We start from the raw sequence: 8,659 nt of genomic DNA, 5'->3' as shown, positions 1-8,659 counted from the left end.
AGCCATAAAAGGACATGAAGGAATCTTGAATACATATTACTAAGTGAAAGAACCCAGTCTGAAAGGTTACGTACTGTATAATTCCAACTATATGACATTCTGGAAAAGACAAAACTAGAGATAATAAAAATAATTAGTGATTGCCAAGAGCCGTCAGAGGGAAAGAGGAATGAATAAATGGAGCACAGTAATTTTTATGACAGTGACATTATTCTGTATGATACTGTATTGGTGGGTATATTACATGTATTTGTCAAAACTCATAAATCTGTGCTATATGAAGAGTGAACCCTAATGTAAACCATAGACTTTAGTTGACAATAATGTATCAATATTGGTTCATCAGTTATAACAAATGTATTGCACTAATTAGAACTGCTAATAGGCAAACCGAGACAGAAAACAGACAGGAAAAGAGTGCATAGGGGAACCCTTTAAGCAATTTGCTCAATTTTTCTGTAAATAAAATTGCTTTTAAAAATAAAGTCTGTTAATTAAAAAAAAAAAGAAAGAAAAAAGAAAGAAGGGAAATATAAAAGATAAGATAAGAAAGAGGATCAATTCAGAAAGTCCAACATCTGACCCATCACTGTAAGGATAAAAGTTCCATGAGGACAGGGATTTTATCTCTCTGGTTCCCTGATATGTCCCAAAACCCTAGAAGTGTTCTTGTCATAAAATAGAGCTCTACAAAATATAAAACAATATTATGCATTCCAAAACAAAGGACAGAGAAAATGAAAAGGACAAATTTATCAAGGAAATAATAACAAGAATATTTTCCAGAGCTGAAGTACATTCAGATACCGAAAAATTAAAGAGAAAAAAACCCAACAAGTAATGTCACTAAGGAGCTTCAGAATATTAGAAATAAAGAAAAGATCCTGAAATTTACAGAGAGGACTAAGAAAGCATAGAATTGGATTTCTCAGAAACATAAAAAACTATAATATAATGGAAGAATGTCTTCACAATTTTGAAAGAACTTTTTTCCAAACTAGAACACTATGCCTTGCTAAACTATCAAACGTGAAGGTAAAATAGCGTCATTTTTAGACAAACAAGGTATTCAAAATTTCCTTCCACCACTCTTTCTCAGGAAGTTCCCTGAAGGATGTGTTCCACCAAAGTAAGGAATTAAACCATGAAATGGGAAGAGACAGTTTCCAGGAAACAGGACCTCCAACCCAGAGCGTGGGTGGAGGGAATTCTCAGGGTGGTGGCGAGAGAAGTCTGGAGTCACCCCTGGTCAGCAGACCTAGTGAGCAAGCAGCCCAGATTGGAGCAGGAGGGCAGAGAGGTCTGTTTGTAAAAAATGATTATACTTACTACACATAATAAAGTAAACACCAAATATCGATATAACCCCAATTTGAGAAAGGTCTATATTGAGAGGTAGAGAGTGGGGAGGGGGAGGTAGAAGAGAGCTAAAGTCTGTTATTATACAGTAAAAAAAAGCTAACAGAAAAAGCTTACAATTGAAAAATTAATAAACTGCAGGATAGTATATTCTGTTGAAGTATAGAGATAAATACCTGGAAAAAAAATGAGCAGTTTCCTCAAGACAGGGACCGAGAGACCAGAAAGCTGCTGTTTCTCATTATAACCTCACAGTGCTAAGTGCCTTTTAAAGCTATGGCACTTATTATATTGTAAAAACACAAATTCGATTTAACAACAAAAGAAGGGGGAAAAGGGGAAGAAAGAGAAGTTGTGATGGCAACTCAGGTAGGTTCCCTCAGGCTGCCTGTTGGTCACACTGAGGATAGAGAGGGAGTGTGCAGGTGACCTGTCCGAATCCCCCAGGTTGTGTCTTGGTGGCTTAGTAGGGCCATTTGGAGCATCAGCAATAGCATTCTTAGTTTCCATTTTCTGTGCTCTTGAATCTCTAGCTTTGAGTCATTTGCGTGTTTGGAAAATGCTTTAAGTGATATATTAGCACCATGGGAAGATCCATGTGATAAAATTTTGTCATTATCTGTAGAGAGAATAGAAACATAATTCAGTCTATCCTCTAGCAGGGTTGAATGAAATCTATTTTCCACAATTGGTTGCTTAGAAAACTTTCTCCCTGGTTTCCAAGTCCTTATTGGTGAAGTCATGTACATTTTTAAGATTGTTGTACTGTATTTTAAAACTCTTCTATTTTTGTCCTTTTCAGTTATAAACTGCTGCAGATACCTTGCATTTGCAGCACTGCTTCATGCTGTTACTTGCAAACTCAGGAAGTCTGATGAATGTTGTTGCATGTGATTCCCCTCAATGCATGCAAGAAAAAAAAAGTGTTATAAGTGCGTTATAAGTGTCTATGCTGCGTTTTGGAGTGCATTCCTGACAGGAAAGGACTTGTGTTTTGACTAGGTGTCACTGAGAACTGAATCTTCCATTTACTGATGATTGGAAGAATGTTCCACAGACTGTCTTCTGGCTCTGAACATTTCAAACCTTGTTTCTCCTCCACTCTCCTCACTTCCAGAGCCAGATGCGCAGAACATGTCCGTGTCTGGAAATGACCTCTGTCCCAGCACCTTCCTGTCACGACTCCCAGTGAGTGAGCGATAGCTTAACTGCATGGAAGAGACAATGGCAGACATAAACACCTCTCACTGGACTCAAATTAACTCAACTGCCCCTAAAATGCCCATGGACATACCCAGTGCCACTGACAGATGGGGCAGAATTGATGGAAGGGAAATCAGAGTAGAAGAAATAGGGTCTTCACTGATTGTGGTTAAAATATCTCTTGCAAATTTTATAAAAATCATATGACTATGATAACCAATGTCAAGTCCTTAGAAAGGCCAGCGTAAGGGAGGCGTCCCCAGCTTAAGCTTCATTCCCTCTGCCTGGCACTCTAGTCCACCAGACCTGAGGCGAAAGGTTGTAACCTCTGCCCTGAGGAAGGTGGGGGTGGGGAGGTGACCAGGCTCAGATCAGGGTAGGTCTGGCACCTGCTCACCTAGGTTAATAGTGTTGAGTCAGATGAGCAAAAATAAATTCTTTCATTTGTGAGCCATTGTAAACATATAGAGGCATATTTTTCCACTCTATACCCCTAGGAAACACTCAGCCAAACATTTGCTTCATCTCTGAGTTCATTTATCTGAAAGAAAAGCTGCTTGTGTGACTGGTTGTTTCAAAATGAAACCAGAACATTCCTGGCCTTCAGGCAGCTCTGGTAGCCACAGACAGCTGGAAATTCTGCAACCACAGTGAAGAAGGTTAGAGAGCATATCCCAGCACTCCCACACAAATGGGGGTGGGATATTTTTCTCTTTTTTTAATGAAGCACAAAATGAAGCCTTAGAGAACCATGACTGTGTTATAGTGAACTACTCTCCCAGTCCTGAGTTTGCAGTCTGCTGGGCCAGTGGTGTTGGGGCCGAGGAGAGGACAGGGCCAGGAGCACAAGCCCTTTGATTCTGTCAAAGCCTTAGAGTTGTTTCTCGGAAAATTAACAGACTGTCTTCTTTTTCTCTTAAAAAAAAAAATGACATGAAACATATGGTAAGGAATGGAGACTGTTGCTTTTCTTCCACAATCACATAAAGCTATCTTAATCTTGGCGGCAGAAGGAATGTCTTCGACCTGAGTGTTGTCCCATAAAAGAATAAAGGCAATCGTGATGCCTGCTAGTTTCGAATGACTTCAAATAACAACAATAATCTCGTTTGTGTGACATATTTCTCAAAGGGATCACAAAGAGTTATAGTCTATCTTTAACTCTGCCCTTCCCTTCTGAGACCCTAAATCTCACTGTCCACAGAACTTTGAGGCATCTGCTCCTGTCTCCTCCATTCTAAGGATCCTCTCTCCTTCCTTCTCTAGTGCCCCCTCATCCCAGTAGATGCTCAAAGCTCTCCAACGAGTCTGGATTGTTCGGAGTCCCCAGAGCAGGACATGGGACCACCTGCAGCCTGCTACTCCAGGCCCAGCAGCATCAGCCTCACCTGGAAGCTGGTTAGAAACGCAGACCTGGACCCCAACCCAGACCTGCTGAATCAGATCCTGCATTCTAACAAGACTCCTGGTGACTTAGGTGCACATGTATGTCTCTGAAATACCCATCTACACCATTCTCGTGGGGCACATGAGCTTTGTCACCAACTTGTGTAACCTGGGACAGACCAGGACACATCTCTGGGACTCAGTTTTCTCATTTGTGAAATGAAGAAGTAAAGCCATCTCCAGGTGGCAGTGTGATTGAGAGAGCCAGCTCTGGAGTCAGGCGGCCCCACTCGCTTCTGGGTCAAGTGAGTCAATCTCTCCAAGCATCTGTCTACTCATATACAAAATAGCAATATTAAGCACCGACCTGATAGGGCTGCTGTGAAGGTAAAGTGAGAAAAACCTGTGTCTGTCTCCGATTTCTGCTGTACCAAATTACCCCAAAATTAGTGGATTAAAACAACACACATTTTTTATCTTTCAGTTCTGAAGGTCATAAGTCTGAAACTGGTCTCACTAGGCTAAAATCAAGGTGTCAGCAGGGCCCGAGGCTCTAGAGGAGAATCTGTTTTCCTGCTTTCCCAGCTTCTAGAATCTGCTCACATTCTTTGGCTCATGGCCTCCTTCCTCCTTCAAATTCAGCAACAGCCATTGGAGCCCTCATATCACGTGACTCCAGCCTCTGCTTCTGTAGTAACTTCTCCTTCTCTGACACTGACTCCTGCCTCTCACTTTCACTTATAGACTCCTGGGATTATACGAGGCTCACCAGATGGTCCAGGGTAATCTCCCCAGCTGAAAGTCAGCTGGTTAGTAAACTTAATTCCTTCTGCAATGATAATTCTGCCATTGCCATCTAACATAACATAGTCACAGCCTTCAGGAACTGGGACACAGACGTCTTTGGGGGAACATTATTCTATCCACTACACAGAGTAAAGGGCTTATTACTGTGCTTGGCAAGCAGTCAGCACCCAGTAAATGCTGGCTTTTTTATTGTGGTCTGCGATTCTGAAGACAGCCTGCCCTTCTTTGTAAGAGAAAGGATATGGGCTGGCTGTGCTTTCATAATGAAATAACCAAGATATTTTCCATAGAAGTGTCCTCTGGTTCTGGCTTGTCTTACCCTCTACAACTTTGATTCCTGTGACTGGACACACACTCCTGACCAGGGAGCTCTCCAACCTCTGGCAAGCTAGCCACTGTGATCCAACCACCAGTCCATGTCTAAAGCCTGAGACACCTTTATGTATAAACCAGGCATAGATGGTTAAGTTACAGCCTCACAATGTAGTGACAGAATCCACTGAACTCATTATCTAAATTCTCTCCCAAAGACCACCTACTCTCTATCTCATTCATGCATTCATTGTTCAGGAAATACTGAGCACCTAACATGTGCAAGGCACAAAAGCTATAACAAAGATGAATAGTCCTATCTCTGTCTCTCAATGGAGCCCAGACTCCCTGCAGAGGTGTCTCAGGAGCAGCCAACAGGATTCAGAGAGAAACTGAGTGGGCCTGGGACCTCCAAACCTCACTTCAACAAAGCAGCTTCAATTTCTTCAGCTTTACACAATGAGATCCTGTGTAACATTTCATTTAAAAACAGGGTCCCGTTTCTTATACTTGGCACACAGTAGACACTCATAAATCAGTAAATTTTAAGTGTCTGAAAACCACTGGTCTAGGACATCAAGCCCCTTTCCAGCTGATTTTCCAGGTTTGGCCTATGCGTTGTTGGTTCCTTTGCTTCTAAGCCAGGAAGGGCCTTCCCCGCTCCTTTCCCTCAGCTGTAGGCTCCCACGAGAGCCCCAGGCAGAGCCCCTCCTCTGCCCTGTGACGGGCTCAGCTTCTCTATTTTCCTTCCCCCTCTGGGCCACATCTTTTGATCCACTTCTGGTATTTCTAGAGCACACTTGATCCCTCCTGCCATCTTTCTGTCTCCGTTTTGTTGAATCCTGATTCATCCTCACAGTGGCATTCTCAAAACCCGAAGTGTTTCTTGCTTTCTCCAGAAAGTGGTCCATGAGACCATTTACCTGGGGAGACAAGAATGCACCATCTTCCACAAGCCAGCCCTGCCTTCTCTTCCTTTACCACAGGGAAATAAAAATATCTAATACTCTCACACAGCTCAAGGCGAATGGAATTACTTAAATTGTTTCATCATTTACTTTCAGCTGCTTCTAACACCTTGTATTTATAGTTCTTTGGAGTTCACAAAGCTTTTTGACTTTATCACATTTTAATTTGATCCTCAAACACCTTTATGAGGCAAGCAAGGCAGTGACTTTTATTCTTTTTTGCAGAGAAGGAAACAGGGAGAGCCAGTGCCTTGCCCAAGGCCACAGGCCCAAAGAGGCAAAACTGGCCATGAGCCCAGATTTTCCCAAGCACAGACCTCTCTGCACCACGTGTTCATTCTCACTTCCAAAGATTACAAAGGGAGAGGCCTGTTTCATTTTTGTTTCAGGAATGAATTTGGCAAAAGAATAAGATAGTACAGTTAATCCTGGCTGCAGCTGCTAGAAAACTTGTCATGCTCTCATGTTGAATTTGGAGCTCTGTGGAAGAAAGACAAAGAAAGCTTCATTTGCATTTCATTTTGGTTCTTCCTCTGATTTCATAGAAAGGAAAAAAACAGGAAACCCACATTTCCGTCATTGCCACTTTAAGTAATGACACCTGAAAATTAAGCTATCTTTGTTATGAAAAACAATTTTCTTTTGACGAAAGGCAGCCTTTCAGAGACAAAGAAGATAGAAAGTTCTACGACATTCTACACAGTACACTCTTGACATGCAAGGCGGTAGAAGGATAGTTAATATACTGTATCTTAATCCTCTAACAGAAATATTCTCCTAGTTCCAGGACTCCAAATATAAGAAATACAAATGTAGGCCGTAAGAGATCATGAGGCAGTCAGCCACCATCCTTCTTGTCCTTCTCTCTCCTCTGCTCTCCTTGGAGAAAGCTGTATTTGTTGGGGTTGTCCTCAGAATCTTAGAGACATGTGAAGAACTTAGCATTTTGAAAAGTGTTGTTGTTTTTTTAATTGGTACTAAAAGAAATAACAGTTTGCACCTTCAAAGCCAGGTAAAAGGAATGAAAACTATTATATTTTGCTTGGAAACAATGGTCACCATAAAAACTAATCAGCCTACTGATCAGCTTTCTCCTTACCGAGTCGCTCTAGGAGCAGAAAAAGAAATAAATGGTCCCAAACTTGAGTACAAAACATGAAACACACCTGACTAGGAGGCACTAATTTGAGGTAAGGAACATAGAATCCTTTTCCATTAAAGGGAGAACCCTGTGGTTTTGGATTAGGAACAGAGGATTCAGTGTTATTCAGCCATGATTTAAATAAATACACATCATAACCCTCTTTATTGACAGTGGCGATAAATACACCTTGTGCCCAGATATTGGTTTCTAAACATCATTCCAATCAGCTCCTTGAAAAAAGGAATGGTTTCAGGGTTGGGAGGAGGAAAAGCAGATGAGTCTGTCCTGTACTAGAAAGTAGGAACACACTCAAAGACTTAAAAGCATATGCAAAAAAAATCATGCAAAGACATGGTGAGTCTTAAATGCATATTGCTAATTGAAAAAAGTCAGTCTGAAAAGGCTACACATTGTATAATTCCATTTATATAACATTCTGGAAAAAGCAAAACTGTAGAGATGGTAAACAGAGAACAGTGGTTGTCAGGCATTTGGGGTGGGGAAAGAATTGAAAAGGTGAAGTACATGAGATTTTTTAGGGTGGTAAAACTATTCTGGAAAGTAAAGAATTATTTGGTAATATGAAAAATTACTTTGAGGGTTATCTGTTTTCCAACTTCACATTTTGCTATACTGGGTTTTCTAAAAGGAAAGAACATACACTATACTTATATGTACATACATGACAGAATATATAGGAAGAACTAAAAACTGCAAATGTTGATGTACGGTGTTTATAAAAGCATGTAGGTGATCACTTTGATTAAAAGAGTATAATAAAGTTTTAACATATTGCAATTTGTATAACAGACTATTCGATTCAGAAATCATCTAAGGTTTATACTGTATTGAAAACACAATGAATGAGTTTAATAAGAACAGCTGAATTAAACACATAAGTTTCTCTCTCTACTATGCCTTACCCCACCATCACGAAAGTCTTAAAGCTTCTTAACACCTAAGGGACCTGTGTGTCACAGACCCTGGGGCACGAAAAGCCAGAATATCATTAAAGAGGCTATCACTCTGCTGACACCTACTCAGAAATCTGGGGAACCTACCTGTAGTGCCTCCGAGAAGGAGGACATTTTAATTCGATGTGACAAAATGGGCCACAATAAATATTAAGAACCTATCCTTTATGTTGCCAGTTATAAAAATACCTACAAAAAAGCAGTAAGAGATGGAATATCACCTGAAATCTGAGGACTCGTGCTGTCCCTGGGCATGGTTCTCTGAAGTTTTCGTATTAACTGTCTCGCTGGGGTACGTGCACACACACTCACATACCCGTACACATATTTTCTTCTCATAGTACTTGATTTTAAAATAAACTCTGCATTACACAATTTGTTTTCATTTTCTTTGCCTAAATAAGGGGCATGGGGCCAAGTTTACTGATAACTGCAAACTTATGCACAGTCAGTAAAACCTCTCAAAGTGCCTCTTACACTATTGGAATAGAATAGGTCAGCAGTCT

General features: G+C 40.8%; 1 long non-coding RNA gene across 1 annotated transcript; it reads right to left on the bottom strand.

Annotated features, from left to right (window-relative positions):
- Positions 1–2,321: 2,321 nt before the first annotated feature.
- LOC120583806 (uncharacterized) lies at positions 2,322–8,453 on the bottom strand. The gene is made up of 2 exons (XR_005647871.1): positions 8,375–8,453; positions 2,322–2,567 (listed from the first exon to the last, which is right to left on the bottom strand). It is a non-coding gene; the product is annotated as an uncharacterized LOC120583806 (long non-coding RNA).
- Positions 8,454–8,659: the final 206 nt, after the last annotated feature.

This window comes from Pteropus medius, unplaced genomic scaffold, assembly GCF_902729225.1.
Source record: "Pteropus medius unplaced genomic scaffold, Ma_sr-lr_union100, whole genome shotgun sequence".
Classification (NCBI taxonomy): Eukaryota; Metazoa; Chordata; class Mammalia; order Chiroptera; family Pteropodidae; genus Pteropus; species Pteropus medius.
The sequence above is the reverse complement of the archived record's forward strand: the minus strand, read 5'-3'. Positions and strand labels throughout refer to the sequence as shown.